The sequence below is a fragment of the Amblyomma americanum genome, chromosome 5 (assembly GCF_052857255.1).
Source record: "Amblyomma americanum isolate KBUSLIRL-KWMA chromosome 5, ASM5285725v1, whole genome shotgun sequence".
In the NCBI taxonomy this organism is placed as follows: domain Eukaryota; kingdom Metazoa; phylum Arthropoda; class Arachnida; order Ixodida; family Ixodidae; genus Amblyomma; species Amblyomma americanum.
In genome coordinates, this window is record NC_135501.1 from 7375357 (window position 1) to 7399361 (window position 24005).

The window sequence follows — 24005 nt, forward strand, 5'->3', positions numbered from 1 at the left end:
TGCGCGAAAAGCATGTATTCTTGCTTAATACAGCGAAACAAGCTGTTTTAGACCAAAACGAGCTAGATCTGAACACAACGGTATTACAAGTGTTCCACGTGATACTCGTCAAAACTTTTTCTCTTATAACTGCGCGAAAAGCATGTATTCTTGCTTAATACAGCGAAACAAGCTGTTTTAGACCGAAACGAGCTAAATCACAACACATCGGTATTACAAGTGTTCCACGTGATACTCGTCAAAAATTTTTCTCTTATAACTGCGCGAAAAGCATGTATTCTTGCTAAATACAGCGAAACAAGCTGTTTTAGACCGAAACGAGCTAAATCACAACACATCGGTATTACAAGTGTTCCACGTGATACTCGTCAAAACGTTTTCTCTTATAACTGCGCGAAAAGCATGTATTCGTGCTTACTACAACGAAACAAGGTGTTTTAGACCGAAACGAGCTAAATCTGAACACATCGGTTTTACAAGTATCCACGTGATACTCGTCAAAACTTTTTCTCTTGTAACTGCGCGAAAAGCATGTATTCGTGCTTAATACAACGAAACAAGCTGTTTTAGACCGAAACGAGCTAAATCTGAACACATCGGTTTTCCAAGTGTTCCTTTGATACGCGTCAAAACTTTTTCTCTTATAACTGCGCGAAAAGCATGTATTCTTGCTTAATACAGCGAAACAAGCTGTTTTAGACCGAAACGAGCTAAATCACAACACAAAGGTTTTACAAGTGTTCCTCTGATACGCGTCAAAACTTTTTCTCTTATAACTGCGCGAAAAGCATGTATTCGTGCTTAATACAACGAAACAAGCTGTTTTAGACCGAAACGAGCTAAATCACAACACATCGGTTTTACAAGTGTTCCTCTGACACGCGTCAAAACTTTTTCTCTTATACTGCGCGAAAAGCATGTATTCGTGCTTAATACAACGAAACAAGCTGTTTTAGACCAAAACGAGCTAGATCTGAACACAACGGTATTACAAGTGTTCCACGTGATACTCGTCAAAACTTTTTCTCTTATAACTACGCGAAAAGCATGTATTCTTGCTTAATACAGCGAAACAAGCTGTTTTAGACCGAAACGAGCTAAATCACAACACATCGGTATTACAAGTGTTCCACGTGATACTCGTCAAAAATTTTTCTCTTATAACTGCGCGAAAAGCATGTATTCGTGCTTAATACAACGAAACAAGCTGTTTTAGACCGAAACGAGCTAAATCTGAACACATCGGTTTTACAAGTATCCACGTGATACTCGTCAAAACTTTTTCTCTTATAACTGCGCGAAAAGCATGTATTCTTGCTTAATACAGCGAAACAAGCTGTTTTAGACCGAAACGAGCTAAATCACAACACATCGGTTTTACAAGTGTTCCTCTGACACGCGTCAAAATTTTTTCTCTTATAACTGCGCGAAAAGCATGTCTTCGTGCTTAATACAACGAAACAAGCTGTTTTAGACCAAAACAAGCTAGATCTGAACACATCGGTATTACAAGTGTTCCACGTGATACTCGTCAAAACTTTTTCTCTTTTAACTGCGCGAAAAGCATGTATTCGTGCTTAAAACAACGAAACAAGCTGTTTTAGACCGAAACGAGCTAAATCTGAACACATCGGTTTTACAAGTGTCCCTGTGACACGCGTCAAAACTTTTTCTCTTATAACTGCGCGAAAAGCATGTATTCTTGCTTAATACAGCGAAACAAGCTGTTTTAGACCGAAATGAGCTAAATCACAACACATCGGTTTTACAAGTGTTCCTCTGATACGCGTCAAAACGTTTTCTCTTATAACTGCGCGAAAAGCATGTATTCTTGCTAAATACAGCGAAACAAGCTGTTTTAGACCGAAACGAGCTAAATCACAACACATCGGTATTACAAGTGTTCCACGTGATACTCGTCAAAACGTTTTCTCTTATAACTGCGCGAAAAGCATGTATTCGTGCTTACTACAACGAAACAAGGTGTTTTAGACCGAAACGAGCTAAATCTGAACACATCGGTTTTACAAGTATCCACGTGATACTCGTCAAAACTTTTTCTCTTATAACTGCGCGAAAAGCATGTATTCGTGCTTAATACAACGAAACAAGCTGTTTTAGACCGAAACGAGCTAAATCTGAACACATCGGTTTTCCAAGTGTTCCTTTGATACGCGTCAAAACTTTTTCTCTTATAACTGCGCGAAAAGCATGTATTCTTGCTAAATACAGCGAAACAAGCTGTTTTAGACCGAAACGAGCTAAATCACAACACAAAGGTTTTACAAGTGTTCCTCTGATACGCGTCAAAACTTTTTCTCTTATAACTGCGCGAAAAGCATGTATTCGTGCTTAATACAACGAAACAAGCTGTTTTAGACCGAAACGAGCTAAATCACAACACATCGGTTTTACAAGTGTTCCTCTGACACGCGTCAAAACTTTTTCTCTTATACTGCGCGAAAAGCATGTATTCGTGCTTAATACAACGAAACAAGCTGTTTTAGACCAAAACGAGCTAGATCTGAACACAACGGTATTACAAGTGTTCCACGTGATACTCGTCAAAACTTTTTCTCTTATAACTGCGCGAAAAGCATGTATTCTTGCTTAATACAGCGAAACAAGCTGTTTTAGACCGAAACGAGCTAAATCACAACACATCGGTATTACAAGTGTTCCACGTGATACTCGTCAAAAATTTTTCTCTTATAACTGCGCGAAAAGCATGTATTCGTGCTTAATACAACGAAACAAGCTGTTTTAGACCGAAACGAGCTAAATCTGAACACATCGGTTTTACAAGTATCCACGTGATACTCGTCAAAACTTTTTCTCTTATAACTGCGCGAAAAGCATGTATTCTTGCTTAATACAGCGAAACAAGCTGTTTTAGACCGAAACGAGCTAAATCACAACACATCGGTTTTACAAGTGTTCCTCTGACACGCGTCAAAATTTTTTCTCTTATAACTGCGCGAAAAGCATGTATTCGTGCTTAATACAACGAAACAAGCTGTTTTAGACCAAAACAAGCTAGTTCTGAACACATCGGTATTACAAGTGTTCCACGTGATACTCGTCAAAACTTTTTCTCTTATAACTGCGCGAAAAGCATGTATTCGTGCTTAATACAACGAAACAAGCTGTTTTAGACCGAAACGAGCTAAATCTGAACACATCGGTTTTACAAGTGTCCCTGTGACACGCGTCAAAACTTTTTCTCTTATAACTGCGCGAAAAGCATGTATTCTTGCTTAATACAGCGAAACAAGCTGTTTTAGACCGAAATGAGCTAAATCACAACACATCGGTTTTACAAGTGTTCCTCTGATACGCGTCAAAACGTTTTCTCTTATAACTGCGCGAAAAGCATGTATTCTTGCTAAATACAGCGAAACAAGCTGTTTTAGACCGAAACGAGCTAAATCACAACACATCGGTATTACAAGTGTTCCACGTGATACTCGTCAAAACGTTTTCTCTTATAACTGCGCGAAAAGCATGTATTCGTGCTTACTACAACGAAACAAGGTGTTTTAGACCGAAACGAGCTAAATCTGAACACATCGGTTTTACAAGTATCCACGTGATACTCGTCAAAACTTTTTCTCTTATAACTGCGCGAAAAGCATGTATTCGTGCTTAATACAACGAAACAAGCTGTTTTAGACCGAAACGAGCTAAATCTGAACACATCGGTTTTCCAAGTGTTCCTTTGATACGCGTCAAAACTTTTTCTCTTATAACTGCGCGAAAAGCATGTATTCTTGCTTAATACAGCGAAACAAGCTGTTTTAGACCAAAACGAGCTAGATCTGAACACAACGGTATTACAAGTGTTCCACGTGATACTCGTCAAAACTTTTTCTCTTATAACTGCGCGAAAAGCATGTATTCTTGCTTAATACAGCGAAACAAGCTGTTTTAGACCGAAACGAGCTAAATCACAACACATCGGTATTACAAGTGTTCCACGTGATACTCGTCAAAAATTTTTCTCTTATAACTGCGCGAAAAGCATGTATTCTTGCTAAATACAGCGAAACAAGCTGTTTTAGACCGAAACGAGCTAAATCACAACACATCGGTATTACAAGTGTTCCACGTGATACTCGTCAAAACGTTTTCTCTTATAACTGCGCGAAAAGCATGTATTCGTGCTTACTACAACGAAACAAGGTGTTTTAGACCGAAACGAGCTAAATCTGAACACATCGGTTTTACAAGTATCCACGTGATACTCGTCAAAACTTTTTCTCTTGTAACTGCGCGAAAAGCATGTATTCGTGCTTAATACAACGAAACAAGCTGTTTTAGACCGAAACGAGCTAAATCTGAACACATCGGTTTTCCAAGTGTTCCTTTGATACGCGTCAAAACTTTTTCTCTTATAACTGCGCGAAAAGCATGTATTCTTGCTTAATACAGCGAAACAAGCTGTTTTAGACCGAAACGAGCTAAATCACAACACAAAGGTTTTACAAGTGTTCCTCTGATACGCGTCAAAACTTTTTCTCTTATAACTGCGCGAAAAGCATGTATTCGTGCTTAATACAACGAAACAAGCTGTTTTAGACCGAAACGAGCTAAATCACAACACATCGGTTTTACAAGTGTTCCTCTGACACGCGTCAAAACTTTTTCTCTTATACTGCGCGAAAAGCATGTATTCGTGCTTAATACAACGAAACAAGCTGTTTTAGACCAAAACGAGCTAGATCTGAACACAACGGTATTACAAGTGTTCCACGTGATACTCGTCAAAACTTTTTCTCTTATAACTGCGCGAAAAGCATGTATTCTTGCTTAATACAGCGAAACAAGCTGTTTTAGACCGAAACGAGCTAAATCACAACACATCGGTATTACAAGTGTTCCACGTGATACTCGTCAAAAATTTTTCTCTTATAACTGCGCGAAAAGCATGTATTCGTGCTTAATACAACGAAACAAGCTGTTTTAGACCGAAACGAGCTAAATCTGAACACATCGGTTTTACAAGTATCCACGTGATACTCGTCAAAACTTTTTCTCTTATAACTGCGCGAAAAGAATGTATTCTTGCTTAATACAGCGAAACAAGCTGTTTTAGACCGAAACGAGCTAAATCACAACACATCGGTTTTACAAGTGTTCCTCTGACACGCGTCAAAATTTTTTCTCTTATAACTGCGCGAAAAGCATGTATTCGTGCTTAATACAACGAAACAAGCTGTTTTAGACCAAAACAAGCTAGATCTGAACACATCGGTATTACAAGTGTTCCACGTGATACTCGTCAAAACTTTTTCTCTTATAACTGCGCGAAAAGCATGTATTCGTGCTTAAAACAACGAAACAAGCTGTTTTAGACCGAAACGAGCTAAATCTGAACACATCGGTTTTACAAGTGTCCCTGTGACACGCGTCAAAACTTTTTCTCTTATAACTGCGCGAAAAGCATGTATTCTTGCTTAATACAGCGAAACAAGCTGTTTTAGACCGAAATGAGCTAAATCACAACACATCGGTTTTACAAGTGTTCCTCTGATACGCGTCAAAACGTTTTCTCTTATAACTGCGCGAAAAGCATGTATTCTTGCTAAATACAGCGAAACAAGCTGTTTTAGACCGAAACGAGCTAAATCACAACACATCGGTATTACAAGTGTTCCACGTGATACTCGTCAAAACGTTTTCTCTTATAACTGCGCGAAAAGCATGTATTCGTGCTTACTACAACGAAACAAGGTGTTTTAGACCGAAACGAGCTAAATCTGAACACATCGGTTTTACAAGTATCCACGTGATACTCGTCAAAACTTTTTCTCTTATAACTGCGCGAAAAGCATGTATTCGTGCTTAATACAACGAAACAAGCTGTTTTAGACCGAAACGAGCTAAATCTGAACACATCGGTTTTCCAAGTGTTCCTTTGATACGCGTCAAAACTTTTTCTCTTATAACTGCGCGAAAAGCATGTATTCTTGCTAAATACAGCGAAACAAGCTGTTTTAGACCGAAACGAGCTAAATCACAACACAAAGGTTTTACAAGTGTTCCTCTGATACGCGTCAAAACTTTTTCTCTTATAACTGCGCGAAAAGCATGTATTCGTGCTTAATACAACGAAACAAGCTGTTTTAGACCGAAACGAGCTAAATCACAACACATCGGTTTTACAAGTGTTCCTCTGACACGCGTCAAAACTTTTTCTCTTATACTGCGCGAAAAGCATGTATTCGTGCTTAATACAACGAAACAAGCTGTTTTAGACCAAAACGAGCTAGATCTGAACACAACGGTATTACAAGTGTTCCACGTGATACTCGTCAAAACTTTTTCTCTTATAACTGCGCGAAAAGCATGTATTCTTGCTTAATACAGCGAAACAAGCTGTTTTAGACCGAAACGAGCTAAATCACAACACATCGGTATTACAAGTGTTCCACGTGATACTCGTCAAAAATTTTTCTCTTATAACTGCGCGAAAAGCATGTATTCGTGCTTAATACAACGAAACAAGCTGTTTTAGACCGAAACGAGCTAAATCTGAACACATCGGTTTTACAAGTATCCACGTGATACTCGTCAAAACTTTTTCTCTTATAACTGCGCGAAAAGCATGTATTCGTGCTTAAAACAACGAAACAAGCTGTTTTAGACCGAAACGAGCTAAATCTGAACACATCGGTTTTACAAGCTTTCCTCTGATACGCGTCAAAACTTTTTCTCTTATAACTGCGCGAAAAGCATGTATTCTTGCTTAATACAGCGAAACAAGCTGTTTTAGACCGAAATGAGCTAAATCACAACACATCGGTTTTACAAGTGTTCCTCTGATACGCGTCAAAACGTTTTCTCTTATAACTGCGCGAAAAGCATGTATTCTTGCTTAATAAAACGAAACAAGCTGTTTTAGACCGAAACGAGCTAAATCACAACACATCGGTTTTACAAGTGTCTCTCTGATACGCGTTAAAACTTTTTCTTCTATAACTGCGCGTAAAGCATGTATTCTTGCTTAATACAACGAAACAAGCTGTTTTAGACCGAAACCAGCTAAATCTGAACACATCGGTTTTACAAGTGTTCCTCTGATACGCGTCAAAACTTTTTCTCTTATAACTGCGCGAAAAGCATGTATTCTTGCTCAATACAGCGAAACAAGCTGTTTTAGACCGAAATGAGCTAAATCACAACACATCGGTTTTACAAGTGTTCCTCTGATACGCGTCAAAACTTTTTCTCTTATAACTGCGCGAAAAGCATGTATTCTTGCTTAATACAGCGAAACAAGCTGTTTTAGACCGAAACGAGCTAAATCACAACACATCGGTATTACAAGTGTTCCACGTGATACTCGTCAAAACTTTTTCTCTTATAACTGCGCGAAAAGCATGTATTCTTGCTTAATACAGCGAAACAAGCTGTTTTAGACCGAAACGAGCTAAATCACAACACATCGGTATTACAAGTGTTCCACGTGATACTCGTCAAAAATTTTTCTCTTATAACTGCGCGAAAAGCATGTATTCGTGCTTAATACAACGAAACAAGCTGTTTTAGACCGAAACGAGCTAAATCTGAACACATCGGTTTTACAAGTATCCACGTGATACTCGTCAAAACTTTTTCTCTTATAACTGCGCGAAAAGAATGTATTCTTGCTTAATACAGCGAAACAAGCTGTTTTAGACCGAAACGAGCTAAATCACAACACATCGGTTTTACAAGTGTTCCTCTGACACGCGTCAAAATTTTTTCTCTTATAACTGCGCGAAAAGCATGTATTCGTGCTTAATACAACGAAACAAGCTGTTTTAGACCAAAACAAGCTAGATCTGAACACATCGGTATTACAAGTGTTCCACGTGATACTCGTCAAAACTTTTTCTCTTATAACTGCGCGAAAAGCATGTATTCGTGCTTAAAACAACGAAACAAGCTGTTTTAGACCGAAACGAGCTAAATCTGAACACATCGGTTTTACAAGTGTCCCTGTGACACGCGTCAAAACTTTTTCTCTTATAACTGCGCGAAAAGCATGTATTCTTGCTTAATACAGCGAAACAAGCTGTTTTAGACCGAAATGAGCTAAATCACAACACATCGGTTTTACAAGTGTTCCTCTGATACGCGTCAAAACGTTTTCTCTTATAACTGCGCGAAAAGCATGTATTCTTGCTAAATACAGCGAAACAAGCTGTTTTAGACCGAAACGAGCTAAATCACAACACATCGGTATTACAAGTGTTCCACGTGATACTCGTCAAAACGTTTTCTCTTATAACTGCGCGAAAAGCATGTATTCGTGCTTACTACAACGAAACAAGGTGTTTTAGACCGAAACGAGCTAAATCTGAACACATCGGTTTTACAAGTATCCACGTGATACTCGTCAAAACTTTTTCTCTTATAACTGCGCGAAAAGCATGTATTCGTGCTTAATACAACGAAACAAGCTGTTTTAGACCGAAACGAGCTAAATCTGAACACATCGGTTTTCCAAGTGTTCCTTTGATACGCGTCAAAACTTTTTCTCTTATAACTGCGCGAAAAGCATGTATTCTTGCTAAATACAGCGAAACAAGCTGTTTTAGACCGAAACGAGCTAAATCACAACACAAAGGTTTTACAAGTGTTCCTCTGATACGCGTCAAAACTTTTTCTCTTATAACTGCGCGAAAAGCATGTATTCGTGCTTAATACAACGAAACAAGCTGTTTTAGACCGAAACGAGCTAAATCACAACACATCGGTTTTACAAGTGTTCCTCTGACACGCGTCAAAACTTTTTCTCTTATACTGCGCGAAAAGCATGTATTCGTGCTTAATACAACGAAACAAGCTGTTTTAGACCAAAACGAGCTAGATCTGAACACAACGGTATTACAAGTGTTCCACGTGATACTCGTCAAAACTTTTTCTCTTATAACTGCGCGAAAAGCATGTATTCTTGCTTAATACAGCGAAACAAGCTGTTTTAGACCGAAACGAGCTAAATCACAACACATCGGTATTACAAGTGTTCCACGTGATACTCGTCAAAAATTTTTCTCTTATAACTGCGCGAAAAGCATGTATTCGTGCTTAATACAACGAAACAAGCTGTTTTAGACCGAAACGAGCTAAATCTGAACACATCGGTTTTACAAGTATCCACGTGATACTCGTCAAAACTTTTTCTCTTATAACTGCGCGAAAAGCATGTATTCTTGCTTAATACAGCGAAACAAGCTGTTTTAGACCGAAACGAGCTAAATCACAACACATCGGTTTTACAAGTGTTCCTCTGACACGCGTCAAAATTTTTTCTCTTATAACTGCGCGAAAAGCATGTATTCGTGCTTAATACAACGAAACAAGCTGTTTTAGACCAAAACAAGCTAGTTCTGAACACATCGGTATTACAAGTGTTCCACGTGATACTCGTCAAAACTTTTTCTCTTATAACTGCGCGAAAAGCATGTATTCGTGCTTAATACAACGAAACAAGCTGTTTTAGACCGAAACGAGCTAAATCTGAACACATCGGTTTTACAAGTGTCCCTGTGACACGCGTCAAAACTTTTTCTCTTATAACTGCGCGAAAAGCATGTATTCTTGCTTAATACAGCGAAACAAGCTGTTTTAGACCGAAATGAGCTAAATCACAACACATCGGTTTTACAAGTGTTCCTCTGATACGCGTCAAAACGTTTTCTCTTATAACTGCGCGAAAAGCATGTATTCTTGCTAAATACAGCGAAACAAGCTGTTTTAGACCGAAACGAGCTAAATCACAACACATCGGTATTACAAGTGTTCCACGTGATACTCGTCAAAACGTTTTCTCTTATAACTGTGCGAAAAGCATGTATTCGTGCTTACTACAATGAAACAAGGTGTTTTAGACCGAAACGAGCTAAATCTGAACACATCGGTTTTACAAGTATCCACGTGATACTCGTCAAAACTTTTTCTCTTATAACTGCGCGAAAAGCATGTATTCGTGCTTAATACAACGAAACAAGCTGTTTTAGACCGAAACGAGCTAAATCTGAACACATCGGTTTTCCAAGTGTTCCTTTGATACGCGTCAAAACTTTTTCTCTTATAACTGCGCGAAAAGCATGTATTCTTGCTTAATACAGCGAAACAAGCTGTTTTAGACCAAAACGAGCTAGATCTGAACACAACGGTATTACAAGTGTTCCACGTGATACTCGTCAAAACTTTTTCTCTTATAACTGCGCGAAAAGCATGTATTCTTGCTTAATACAGCGAAACAAGCTGTTTTAGACCGAAACGAGCTAAATCACAACACATCGGTATTACAAGTGTTCCACGTGATACTCGTCAAAAATTTTTCTCTTATAACTGCGCGAAAAGCATGTATTCTTGCTAAATACAGCGAAACAAGCTGTTTTAGACCGAAACGAGCTAAATCACAACACATCGGTATTACAAGTGTTCCACGTGATACTCGTCAAAACGTTTTCTCTTATAACTGCGCGAAAAGCATGTATTCGTGCTTACTACAACGAAACAAGGTGTTTTAGACCGAAACGAGCTAAATCTGAACACATCGGTTTTACAAGTATCCACGTGATACTCGTCAAAACTTTTTCTCTTGTAACTGCGCGAAAAGCATGTATTCGTGCTTAATACAACGAAACAAGCTGTTTTAGACCGAAACGAGCTAAATCTGAACACATCGGTTTTCCAAGTGTTCCTTTGATACGCGTCAAAACTTTTTCTCTTATAACTGCGCGAAAAGCATGTATTCTTGCTTAATACAGCGAAACAAGCTGTTTTAGACCGAAACGAGCTAAATCACAACACAAAGGTTTTACAAGTGTTCCTCTGATACGCGTCAAAACTTTTTCTCTTATAACTGCGCGAAAAGCATGTATTCGTGCTTAATACAACGAAACAAGCTGTTTTAGACCGAAACGAGCTAAATCACAACACATCGGTTTTACAAGTGTTCCTCTGACACGCGTCAAAACTTTTTCTCTTATACTGCGCGAAAAGCATGTATTCGTGCTTAATACAACGAAACAAGCTGTTTTAGACCAAAACGAGCTAGATCTGAACACAACGGTATTACAAGTGTTCCACGTGATACTCGTCAAAACTTTTTCTCTTATAACTGCGCGAAAAGCATGTATTCTTGCTTAATACAGCGAAACAAGCTGTTTTAGACCGAAACGAGCTAAATCACAACACATCGGTATTACAAGTGTTCCACGTGATACTCGTCAAAAATTTTTCTCTTATAACTGCGCGAAAAGCATGTATTCGTGCTTAATACAACGAAACAAGCTGTTTTAGACCGAAACGAGCTAAATCTGAACACATCGGTTTTACAAGTATCCACGTGATACTCGTCAAAACTTTTTCTCTTATAACTGCGCGAAAAGCATGTATTCTTGCTTAATACAGCGAAACAAGCTGTTTTAGACCGAAACGAGCTAAATCACAACACATCGGTTTTACAAGTGTTCCTCTGACACGCGTCAAAATTTTTTCTCTTATAACTGCGCGAAAAGCATGTATTCGTGCTTAATACAACGAAACAAGCTGTTTTAGACCAAAACAAGCTAGATCTGAACACATCGGTATTACAAGTGTTCCACGTGATACTCGTCAAAACTTTTTCTCTTATAACTGCGCGAAAAGCATGTATTCGTGCTTAATACAACGAAACAAGCTGTTTTAGACCGAAACGAGCTAAATCTGAACACATCGGTTTTACAAGTGTCCCTGTGACACGCGTCAAAACTTTTTCTCTTATAACTGCGCGAAAAGCATGTATTCTTGCTTAATACAGCGAAACAAGCTGTTTTAGACCGAAATGAGCTAAATCACAACACATCGGTTTTACAAGTGTTCCTCTGATACGCGTCAAAACGTTTTCTCTTATAACTGCGCGAAAAGCATGTATTCTTGCTAAATACAGCGAAACAAGCTGTTTTAGACCGAAACGAGCTAAATCACAACACATCGGTATTACAAGTGTTCCACGTGATACTCGTCAAAACGTTTTCTCTTATAACTGCGCGAAAAGCATGTATTCGTGCTTACTACAACGAAACAAGGTGTTTTAGACCGAAACGAGCTAAATCTGAACACATCGGTTTTACAAGTATCCACGTGATACTCGTCAAAACTTTTTCTCTTATAACTGCGCGAAAAGCATGTATTCGTGCTTAATACAACGAAACAAGCTGTTTTAGACCGAAACGAGCTAAATCACAACACAAAGGTTTTACAAGTGTTCCTCTGATACGCGTCAAAACTTTTTCTCTTATAACTGCGCGAAAAGCATGTATTCGTGCTTAATACAACGAAACAAGCTGTTTTAGACCGAAACGAGCTAAATCACAACACATCGGTTTTACAAGTGTTCCTCTGACACGCGTCAAAACTTTTTCTCTTATACTGCGCGAAAAGCATGTATTCGTGCTTAATACAACGAAACAAGCTGTTTTAGACCAAAACGAGCTAGATCTGAACACAACGGTATTACAAGTGTTCCACGTGATACTCGTCAAAACTTTTTCTCTTATAACTGCGCGAAAAGCATGTATTCTTGCTTAATACAGCGAAACAAGCTGTTTTAGACCGAAACGAGCTAAATCACAACACATCGGTATTACAAGTGTTCCACGTGATACTCGTCAAAAATTTTTCTCTTATAACTGCGCGAAAAGCATGTATTCGTGCTTAATACAACGAAACAAGCTGTTTGAGACCGAAACGAGCTAAATCTGAACACATCGGTTTTACAAGTATCCACGTGATACTCGTCAAAACTTTTTCTCTTATAACTGCGCGAAAAGCATGTATTCTTGCTTAATACAGCGAAACAAGCTGTTTTAGACCGAAACGAGCTAAATCACAACACATCGGTTTTACAAGTGTTCCTCTGACACGCGTCAAAATTTTTTCTCTTATAACTGCGCGAAAAGCATGTATTCGTGCTTAATACAACGAAACAAGCTGTTTTAGACCAAAACAAGCTAGATCTGAACACATCGGTATTACAAGTGTTCCACGTGATACTCGTCAAAACTTTTTCTCTTATAACTGCGCGAAAAGCATGTATTCGTGCTTAAAACAACGAAACAAGCTGTTTTAGACCGAAACGAGCTAAATCTGAACACATCGGTTTTACAAGTGTCCCTGTGACACGCGTCAAAACTTTTTCTCTTATAACTGCGCGAAAAGCATGTATTCTTGCTTAATACAGCGAAACAAGCTGTTTTAGACCGAAATGAGCTAAATCACAACACATCGGTTTTACAAGTGTTCCTCTGATACGCGTCAAAACGTTTTCTCTTATAACTGCGCGAAAAGCATGTATTCTTGCTAAATACAGCGAAACAAGCTGTTTTAGACCGAAACGAGCTAAATCACAACACATCGGTATTACAAGTGTTCCACGTGATACTCGTCAAAACGTTTTCTCTTATAACTGCGCGAAAAGCATGTATTCGTGCTTACTACAACGAAACAAGGTGTTTTAGACCGAAACGAGCTAAATCTGAACACATCGGTTTTACAAGTATCCACGTGATACTCGTCAAAACTTTTTCTCTTATAACTGCGCGAAAAGCATGTATTCGTGCTTAATACAACGAAACAAGCTGTTTTAGACCGAAACGAGCTAAATCTTAACACATCGGTTTTCCAAGTGTTCCTTTGATACGCGTCAAAACTTTTTCTCTTATAACTGCGCGAAAAGCATGTATTCTTGCTAAATACAGCGAAACAAGCTGTTTTAGACCGAAACGAGCTAAATCACATCACAAAGGTTTTACAAGTGTTCCTCTGATACGCGTCAAAACTTTTTCTCTTATAACTGCGCGAAAAGCATGTATTCGTGCTTAATACAACGAAACAAGCTGTTTTAGACCGAAACGAGCTAAATCACAACACATCGGTTTTACAAGTGTTCCTCTGACACGCGTCAAAACTTTTTCTCTTATACTGCGCGAAAAGCATGTATTCGTGCTTAATACAACGAAACAAGCTGTTTTAGACCAAAACGAGCTAGATCTGAACACAACGGTATTACAAGTGTTCCACGTGATACTCGTCAAAACTTTTTCTCTTATAACTGCGCGAAAAGCATGTATTCTTGCTTAATACAGCGAAACAAGCTGTTTTAGACCGAAACGAGCTAAATCACAACACATCGGTATTACAAGTGTTCCACGTGATACTCGTCAAAAATTTTTCTCTTATAACTGCGCGAAAAGCATGTATTCGTGCTTAATACAACGAAACAAGCTGTTTTAGACCGAAACGAGCTAAATCTGAACACATCGGTTTTACAAGTATCCACGTGATACTCGTCAAAACTTTTTCTCTTATAACTGCGCGAAAAGCATGTATTCTTGCTTAATACAGCGAAACAAGCTGTTTTAGACCGAAACGAGCTAAATCACAACACATCGGTTTTACAAGTGTTCCTCTGACACGCGTCAAAATTTTTTCTCTTATAACTGCGCGAAAAGCATGTATTCGTGCTTAATACAACGAAACAAGCTGTTTTAGACCAAAACAAGCTAGTTCCGAACACATCGGTATTACAAGTGTTCCACGTGATACTCGTCAAAACTTTTTCTCTTATAACTGCGCGAAAAGCATGTATTCGTGCTTAATACAACGAAACAAGCTGTTTTAGACCGAAACGAGCTAAATCTGAACACATCGGTTTTACAAGTGTCCCTGTGACACGCGTCAAAACTTTTTCTCTTATAACTGCGCGAAAAGCATGTATTCTTGCTTAATACAGCGAAACAAGCTGTTTTAGACCGAAATGAGCTAAATCACAACACATCGGTTTTACAAGTGTTCCTCTGATACGCGTCAAAACGTTTTCTCTTATAACTGCGCGAAAAGCATGTATTCTTGCTAAATACAGCGAAACAAGCTGTTTTAGACCGAAACGAGCTAAATCACAACACATCGGTATTACAAGTGTTCCACGTGATACTCGTCAAAACGTTTTCTCTTATAACTGTGCGAAAAGCATGTATTCGTGCTTACTACAACGAAACAAGGTGTTTTAGACCGAAACGAGCTAAATCTGAACACATCGGTTTTACAAGTATCCACGTGATACTCGTCAAAACTTTTTCTCTTATAACTGCGCGAAAAGCATGTATTCGTGCTTAATACAACGAAACAAGCTGTTTTAGACCGAAACGAGCTAAATCTGAACACATCGGTTTTCCAAGTGTTCCTTTGATACGCGTCAAAACTTTTTCTCTTATAACTGCGCGAAAAGCATGTATTCTTGCTTAATACAGCGAAACAAGCTGTTTTAGACCAAAACGAGCTAGATCTGAACACAACGGTATTACAAGTGTTCCACGTGATACTCGTCAAAACTTTTTCTCTTATAACTGCGCGAAAAGCATGTATTCTTGCTTAATACAGCGAAACAAGCTGTTTTAGACCGAAACGAGCTAAATCACAACACATCGGTATTACAAGTGTTCCACGTGATACTCGTCAAAAATTTTTCTCTTATAACTGCGCGAAAAGCATGTATTCTTGCTAAATACAGCGAAACAAGCTGTTTTAGACCGAAACGAGCTAAATCACAACACATCGGTATTACAAGTGTTCCACGTGATACTCGTCAAAACGTTTTCTCTTATAACTGCGCGAAAAGCATGTATTCGTGCTTACTACAACGAAACAAGGTGTTTTAGACCGAAACGAGCTAAATCTGAACACATCGGTTTTACAAGTATCCACGTGATACTCGTCAAAACTTTTTCTCTTGTAACTGCGCGAAAAGCATGTATTCGTGCTTAATACAACGAAACAAGCTGTTTTAGACCGAAACGAGCTAAATCTGAACACATCGGTTTTCCAAGTGTTCCTTTGATACGCGTCAAAACTTTTTCTCTTATAACTGCGCGAAAAGCATGTATTCTTGCTTAATACAGCGAAACAAGCTGTTTTAGACCGAAACGAGCTAAATCACAACACAAAGGTTTTACAAGTGTTCCTCTGATACGCGTCAAAACTTTTTCTCTTATAACTGCGCGAAAAGCATGTATTCGTGCTTAATACAACGAAACAAGCTGTTTTAGACCGAAACGAGCTAAATCACAACACATCGGTTTTACAAGTGTTCCTCTGACACGCGTCAAAACTTTTTCTCTTATACTGCGCGAAAAGCATGTATTCGTGCTTAATACAACGAAACAAGCTGTTTTAGACCAAAACGAGCTAGATCTGAACACAACGGTATTACAAGTGTTCCACGTGATACTCGTCAAAACTTTTTCTCTTATAACTGCGCGAAAAGCATGTATTCTTGCTTAATACAGCGAAACAAGCTGTTTTAGACCGAAACGAGCTAAATCACAACACATCGGTATTACAAGTGTTCCACGTGATACTCGTCAAAAATTTTTCTCTTATAACTGCGCGAAAAGCATGTATTCGTGCTTAATACAACGAAACAAGCTGTTTTAGACCGAAACGAGCTAAATCTGAACACATCGGTTTTACAAGTATCCACGTGATACTCGTCAAAACTTTTTCTCTTATAACTGCGCGAAAAGCATGTATTCTTGCTTAATACAGCGAAACAAGCTGTTTTAGACCGAAACGAGCTAAATCACAACACATCGGTTTTACAAGTGTTCCTCTGACACGCGTCAAAATTTTTTCTCTTATAACTGCGCGAAAAGCATGTATTCGTGCTTAATACAACGAAACAAGCTGTTTTAGACCAAAACAAGCTAGATCTGAACACATCGGTATTACAAGTGTTCCACGTGATACTCGTCAAAACTTTTTCTCTTATAACTGCGCGAAAAGCATGTATTCGTGCTTAAAACAACGAAACAAGCTGTTTTAGACCGAAACGAGCTAAATCTGAACACATCGGTTTTACAAGTGTCCCTGTGACACGCGTCAAAACTTTTTCTCTTATAACTGCGCGAAAAGCATGTATTCTTGCTTAATACAGCGAAACAAGCTGTTTTAGACCGAAATGAGCTAAATCACAACACATCGGTTTTACAAGTGTTCCTCTGATACGCGTCAAAACGTTTTCTCTTATAACTGCGCGAAAAGCATGTATTCTTGCTAAATACAGCGAAACAAGCTGTTTTAGACCGAAACGAGCTAAATCACAACACATCGGTATTACAAGTGTTCCACGTGATACTCGTCAAAACGTTTTCTCTTATAACTGCGCGAAAAGCATGTATTCGTGCTTACTACAACGAAACAAGGTGTTTTAGACCGAAACGAGCTAAATCTGAACACATCGGTTTTACAAGTATCCACGTGATACTCGTCAAAACTTTTTCTCTTATAACTGCGCGAAAAGCATGTATTCGTGCTTAATACAACGAAACAAGCTGTTTTAGACCGAAACGAGCTAAATCTGAACACATCGGTTTTCCAAGTGTTCCTTTGATACGCGTCAAAACTTTTTCTCTTATAACTGCGCGAAAAGCATGTATTCTTGCTAAATACAGCGAAACAAGCTGTTTTAGACCGAAACGAGCTAAATCACAACACAAAGGTTTTACAAGTGTTCCTCTGATACGCGTCAAAACTTTTTCTCTTATAACTGCGCGAAAAGCATGTATTCGTGCTTAATACAACGAAACAAGCTGTTTTAGACCGAAACGAGCTAAATCACAACACATCGGTTTTACAAGTGTTCCTCTGACACGCGTCAAAACTTTTTCTCTTATACTGCGCGAAAAGCATGTATTCGTGCTTAATACAACGAAACAAGCTGTTTTAGACCAAAACGAGCTAGATCTGAACACAACGGTATTACAAGTGTTCCACGTGATACTCGTCAAAACTTTTTCTCTTATAACTGCGCGAAAAGCATGTATTCTTGCTTAATACAGCGAAACAAGCTGTTTTAGACCGAAACGAGCTAAATCACAACACATCGGTATTACAAGTGTTCCACGTGATACTCGTCAAAAATTTTTCTCTTATAACTGCGCGAAAAGCATGTATTCGTGCTTAATACAACGAAACAAGCTGTTTTAGACCGAAACGAGCTAAATCTGAACACATCGGTTTTACAAGTATCCACGTGATACTCGTCAAAACTTTTTCTCTTATAACTGCGCGAAAAGCATGTATTCTTGCTTAATACAGCGAAACAAGCTGTTTTAGACCGAAACGAGCTAAATCACAACACATCGGTTTTACAAGTGTTCCTCTGACACGCGTCAAAATTTTTTCTCTTATAACTGCGCGAAAAGCATGTATTCGTGCTTAATACAACGAAACAAGCTGTTTTAGACCAAAACAAGCTAGTTCTGAACACATCGGTATTACAAGTGTTCCACGTGATACTCGTCAAAACTTTTTCTCTTATAACTGCGCGAAAAGCATGTATTCGTGCTTAATACAACGAAACAAGCTGTTTTAGACCGAAACGAGCTAAATCTGAACACATCGGTTTTACAAGTGTCCCTGTGACACGCGTCAAAACTTTTTCTCTTATAACTGCGCGAAAAGCATGTACTCTTGCTTAATACAGCGAAACAAGCTGTTTTAGACCGAAATGAGCTAAATCACAACACATCGGTTTTACAAGTGTTCCTCTGATACGCGTCAAAACGTTTTCTCTTATAACTGCGCGAAAAGCATGTATTCTTGCTAAATACAGCGAAACAAGCTGTTTTAGACCGAAACGAGCTAAATCACAACACATCGGTATTACAAGTGTTCCACGTGATACTCGTCAAAACGTTTTCTCTTATAACTGTGCGAAAAGCATGTATTCGTGCTTACTACAACGAAACAAGGTGTTTTAGACCGAAACGAGCTAAATCTGAACACATCGGTTTTACAAGTATCCACGTGATACTCGTCAAAACTTTTTCTCTTATAACTGCGCGAAAAGCATGTATTCGTGCTTAATACAACGAAACAAGCTGTTTTAGACCGAAACGAGCTAAATCTGAACACATCGGTTTTCCAAGTGTTCCTTTGATACGCGTCAAAACTTTTTCTCTTATAACTGCGCGAAAAGCATGTATTCTTGCTTAATACAGCGAAACAAGCTGTTTTAGACCAAAACGAGCTAGATCTGAACACAACGGTATTACAAGTGTTCCACGTGATACTCGTCAAAACTTTTTCTCTTATAACTGCGCGAAAAGCATGTATTCTTGCTTAATACAGCGAAACAAGCTGTTTTAGACCGAAACGAGCTAAATCACAACACATCGGTATTACAAGTGTTCCACGTGATACTCGTCAAAAATTTTTCTCTTATAACTGCGCGAAAAGCATGTATTCTTGCTAAATACAGCGAAACAAGCTGTTTTAGACCGAAACGAGCTAAATCACAACACATCGGTATTACAAGTGTTCCACGTGATACTCGTCAAAACGTTTTCTCTTATAACTGCGCGAAAAGCATGTATTCGTGCTTACTACAACGAAACAAGGTGTTTTAGACCGAAACGAGCTAAATCTGAACACATCGGTTTTACAAGTATCCACGTGATACTCGTCAAAACTTTTTCTCTTGTAACTGCGCGAAAAGCATGTATTCGTGCTTAATACAACGAAACAAGCTGTTTTAGACCGAAACGAGCTAAATCTGAACACATCGGTTTTCCAAGTGTTCCTTTGATACGCGTCAAAACTTTTTCTCTTATAACTGCGCGAAAAGCATGTATTCTTGCTTAATACAGCGAAACAAGCTGTTTTAGACCGAAACGAGCTAAATCACAACACAAAGGTTTTACAAGTGTTCCTCTGATACGCGTCAAAACTTTTTCTCTTATAACTGCGCGAAAAGCATGTATTCGTGCTTAATACAACGAAACAAGCTGTTTTAGACCGAAACGAGCTAAATCACAACACATCGGTTTTACAAGTGTTCCTCTGACACGCGTCAAAACTTTTTCTCTTATACTGCGCGAAAAGCATGTATTCGTGCTTAATACAACGAAACAAGCTGTTTTAGACCAAAACGAGCTAGATCTGAACACAACGGTATTACAAGTGTTCCACGTGATACTCGTCAAAACTTTTTCTCTTATAACTGCGCGAAAAGCATGTATTCTTGCTTAATACAGCGAAACAAGCTGTTTTAGACCGAAACGAGCTAAATCACAACACATCGGTATTACAAGTGTTCCACGTGATACTCGTCAAAAATTTTTCTCTTATAACTGCGCGAAAAGCATGTATTCGTGCTTAATACAACGAAACAAGCTGTTTTAGACCGAAACGAGCTAAATCTGAACACATCGGTTTTACAAGTATCCACGTGATACTCGTCAAAACTTTTTCTCTTATAACTGCGCGAAAAGCATGTATTCTTGCTTAATACAGCGAAACAAGCTGTTTTAGACCGAAACGAGCTAAATCACAACACATCGGTTTTACAAGTGTTCCTCTGACACGCGTCAAAATTTTTTCTCTTATAACTGCGCGAAAAGCATGTATTCGTGCTTAATACAACGAAACAAGCTGTTTTAGACCAAAACAAGCTAGATCTGAACACATCGGTATTACAAGTGTTCCACGTGATACTCGTCAAAACTTTTTCTCTTATAACTGCGCGAAAAGCATGTATTCGTGCTTAATACAACGAAACAAGCTGTTTTAGACCGAAACGAGCTAAATCTGAACACATCGGTTTTACAAGTGTCCCTGTGACACGCGTCAAAACTTTTTCTCTTATAACTGCGCGAAAAGCATGTATTCTTGCTTAATACAGCGAAACAAGCTGTTTTAGACCGAAATGAGCTAAATCACAACACATCGGTTTTACAAGTGTTCCTCTGATACGCGTCAAAACGTTTTCTCTTATAACTGCGCGAAAAGCATGTATTCTTGCTAAATACAGCGAAACAAGCTGTTTTAGACCGAAACGAGCTAAATCACAACACATCGGTATTACAAGTGTTCCACGTGATACTCGTCAAAACGTTTTCTCTTATAACTGCGCGAAAAGCATGTATTCGTGCTTACTACAACGAAACAAGGTGTTTTAGACCGAAACGAGCTAAATCTGAACACATCGGTTTTACAAGTATCCACGTGATACTCGTCAAAACTTTTTCTCTTATAACTGCGCGAAAAGCATGTATTCGTGCTTAATACAACGAAACAAGCTGTTTTAGACCGAAACGAGCTAAATCACAACACAAAGGTTTTACAAGTGTTCCTCTGATACGCGTCAAAACTTTTTCTCTTATAACTGCGCGAAAAGCATGTATTCGTGCTTAATACAACGAAACAAGCTGTTTTAGACCGAAACGAGCTAAATCACAACACATCGGTTTTACAAGTGTTCCTCTGACACGCGTCAAAACTTTTTCTCTTATACTGCGCGAAAAGCATGTATTCGTGCTTAATACAACGAAACAAGCTGTTTTAGACCAAAACGAGCTAGATCTGAACACAACGGTATTACAAGTGTTCCACGTGATACTCGTCAAAAATTTTTCTCTTATAACTGCGCGAAAAGCATGTATTCGTGCTTAATACAACGAAACAAGCTGTTTTAGACCGAAACGAGCTAAATCTGAACACATCGGTTTTACAAGTATCCACGTGATACTCGTCAAAACTTTTTCTCTTATAACTGCGCGAAAAGCATGTATTCGTGCTTAATACAACGAAACAAGCTGTTTTAGACCGAAACGAGCTAAATCTGAACACATCGGTTTTACAAGTGTCCCTGTGACACGCGTCAAAACTTTTTCTCTTATAACTGCGCGAAAAGCATGTATTCTTGCTTAATACAGCGAAACAAGCTGTTTTAGACCGAAATGAGCTAAATCACAACACATCGGTTTTACAAGTGTTCCTCTGATACGCGTCAAAACGTTTTCTCTTATAACTGCGCGAAAAGCATGTATTCTTGCTAAATACAGCGAAACAAGCTGTTTTAGACCGAAACGAGCTAAATCACAACACATCGGTTTTCCAAGTGTTCCTTTGATACGCGTCAAAACTTTTTCTCTTATAACTGCGCGAAAAGCATGTATTCTTGCTTAATACAGCGAAACAAGCTGTTTTAGACCGAAACGAGCTAAATCACAACACATCAGTTTTACAAGTGTTCCTCTGATACGCGTCTAAACTTTTTCTCTTATAACTGCGCGAAAAGCATGTATTCGTGCTTAATACAACGAAACAAGCTGTTTTAGACAGAAACGAGCTAAATCACAACACATCGGTATTACAAGTGTTCCACGTGATACTCGTCAAAAATTTTTCTCTTATAACTGCGCGAAAAGCATGTATTCGTGCTTAATACAACGAAACAAGCTGTTTTAGACCGAAACGAGCTAAATCTGAACACATCGGTTTTACAAGTATCCACGTGATACTCGTCAAAACTTTTTCTCTTATAACTGCGCGAAAAGCATGTATTCTTGCTTAATACAGCGAAACAAGCTGTTTTAGACCGAAACGAGCTAAATCACAACACAAAGGTTTTACAAGTGTTCCTCTGATACGCGTCAAAACTTTTTCTCTTATAACTGCGCGAAAACATGTATTCGTGCTTAATACAACGAAACAAGCTGTTTTAGACCGAAACGAGCTAAATCTGAACACATCGGTTTTACAAGTGTCCCTGTGACACGCGTCAAAACTTTTTCTCTTATAACTGCGCGAAAAGGATGTATTCTTGCTTAATACAGCGAAACAAGCTGTTTTAGACCGAAAGGAGCTAAATCACAACACATCGGTATTACAAGTGTTCCACGTGATACTCGTCAAAAATTTTTCTCTTATAACTGCGCGAAAAGCATGTATTCGTGCTTAATACAACGAAACAATCTGTTTTAGACCGAAACGAGCTAAATCTGAACACATCGGTTTTACAAGTATCCACGTGATACTCGTCAAAACTTTTTCTCCTATAACTGCGCGAAAAGCATGTATTCTTGCCTAATACAACGAAACAAGCTGTTTTAGACCGAAATGAGCTAAATCACAACACATCGGTTTTACAAGTGTCTCTCTAATACGCGTCAAAACTTTTTCTCTTATAACTGCGCGAAACGCATGTATTCTTGCTTAATACAGCGAAACAAGCTGTTTTAGACCGAAACGAGCTAAATCACTACACAAAGGTTTTACAAGTGTTCCTCTGATACGCGTCAAAACTTTTTCTCTTATAACTGCGCGAAAAGCATGTATTCTTGCCTTATACAACGAAACAAGCTGTTTTAGACCGAAACGAGCTAAATCACAACACATCAGTTTTACAAGTGTTCCTCTGATACGCGTCTAAACTTTTTCTCTTATAACTGCGCGAAAAGCATGTATTCGTGCTTAATACAACGAAACAAGCTGTTTTAGACCGAAACGAGCTAAATCACAACACATCGGTTTTACAAGTGTTCCTCTGACACGCGTCAAAATTTTTTCTCTTATAACTGCGCGAAAAGCATGTATTCGTGCTTAATACAACGAAACAAGCTGTTTTAGACCGAAACGAGCTAAATCTGAACACATCGGTTTTACAAGTGTCCCTGTGACACGCGTCAAAACTTTTTCTCTTATAACTGCGCGAAAAGCATGTATTCTTGCCTAATACAGCGAAACAAGCTGTTTTAGACCGAAATGAGCTAAATCACAACACATCGGTTTTACAAGTGTTCCTCTGATACGCGTCAAAACGTTTTCTCTTATAACTGCGCGAAAAGCATGTATTCTTGCTAAATACAGCGAAACAAGCTGTTTTAGACCGAAACGAGCTAAATCACAACACATCGGTATTACAAGTGTTCCACGTGATACTCGTCAAAACGTTTTCTCTTATAACTGCGCGAAAAGCATGTATTCGTGCTTACTACAACGAAACAAGGTGTTTTAGACCGAAACGAGCTAAATCTGAACACATCGGTTTTACAAGTATCCACGTGATACTCGTCAAAACTTTTTCTCTTATAACTGCGCGAAAAGCATGTATTCGTGCTTAATACAACGAAACAAGCTGTTTTAGACCGAAACGAGCTAAATCTGAACACATCGGTTTTCCA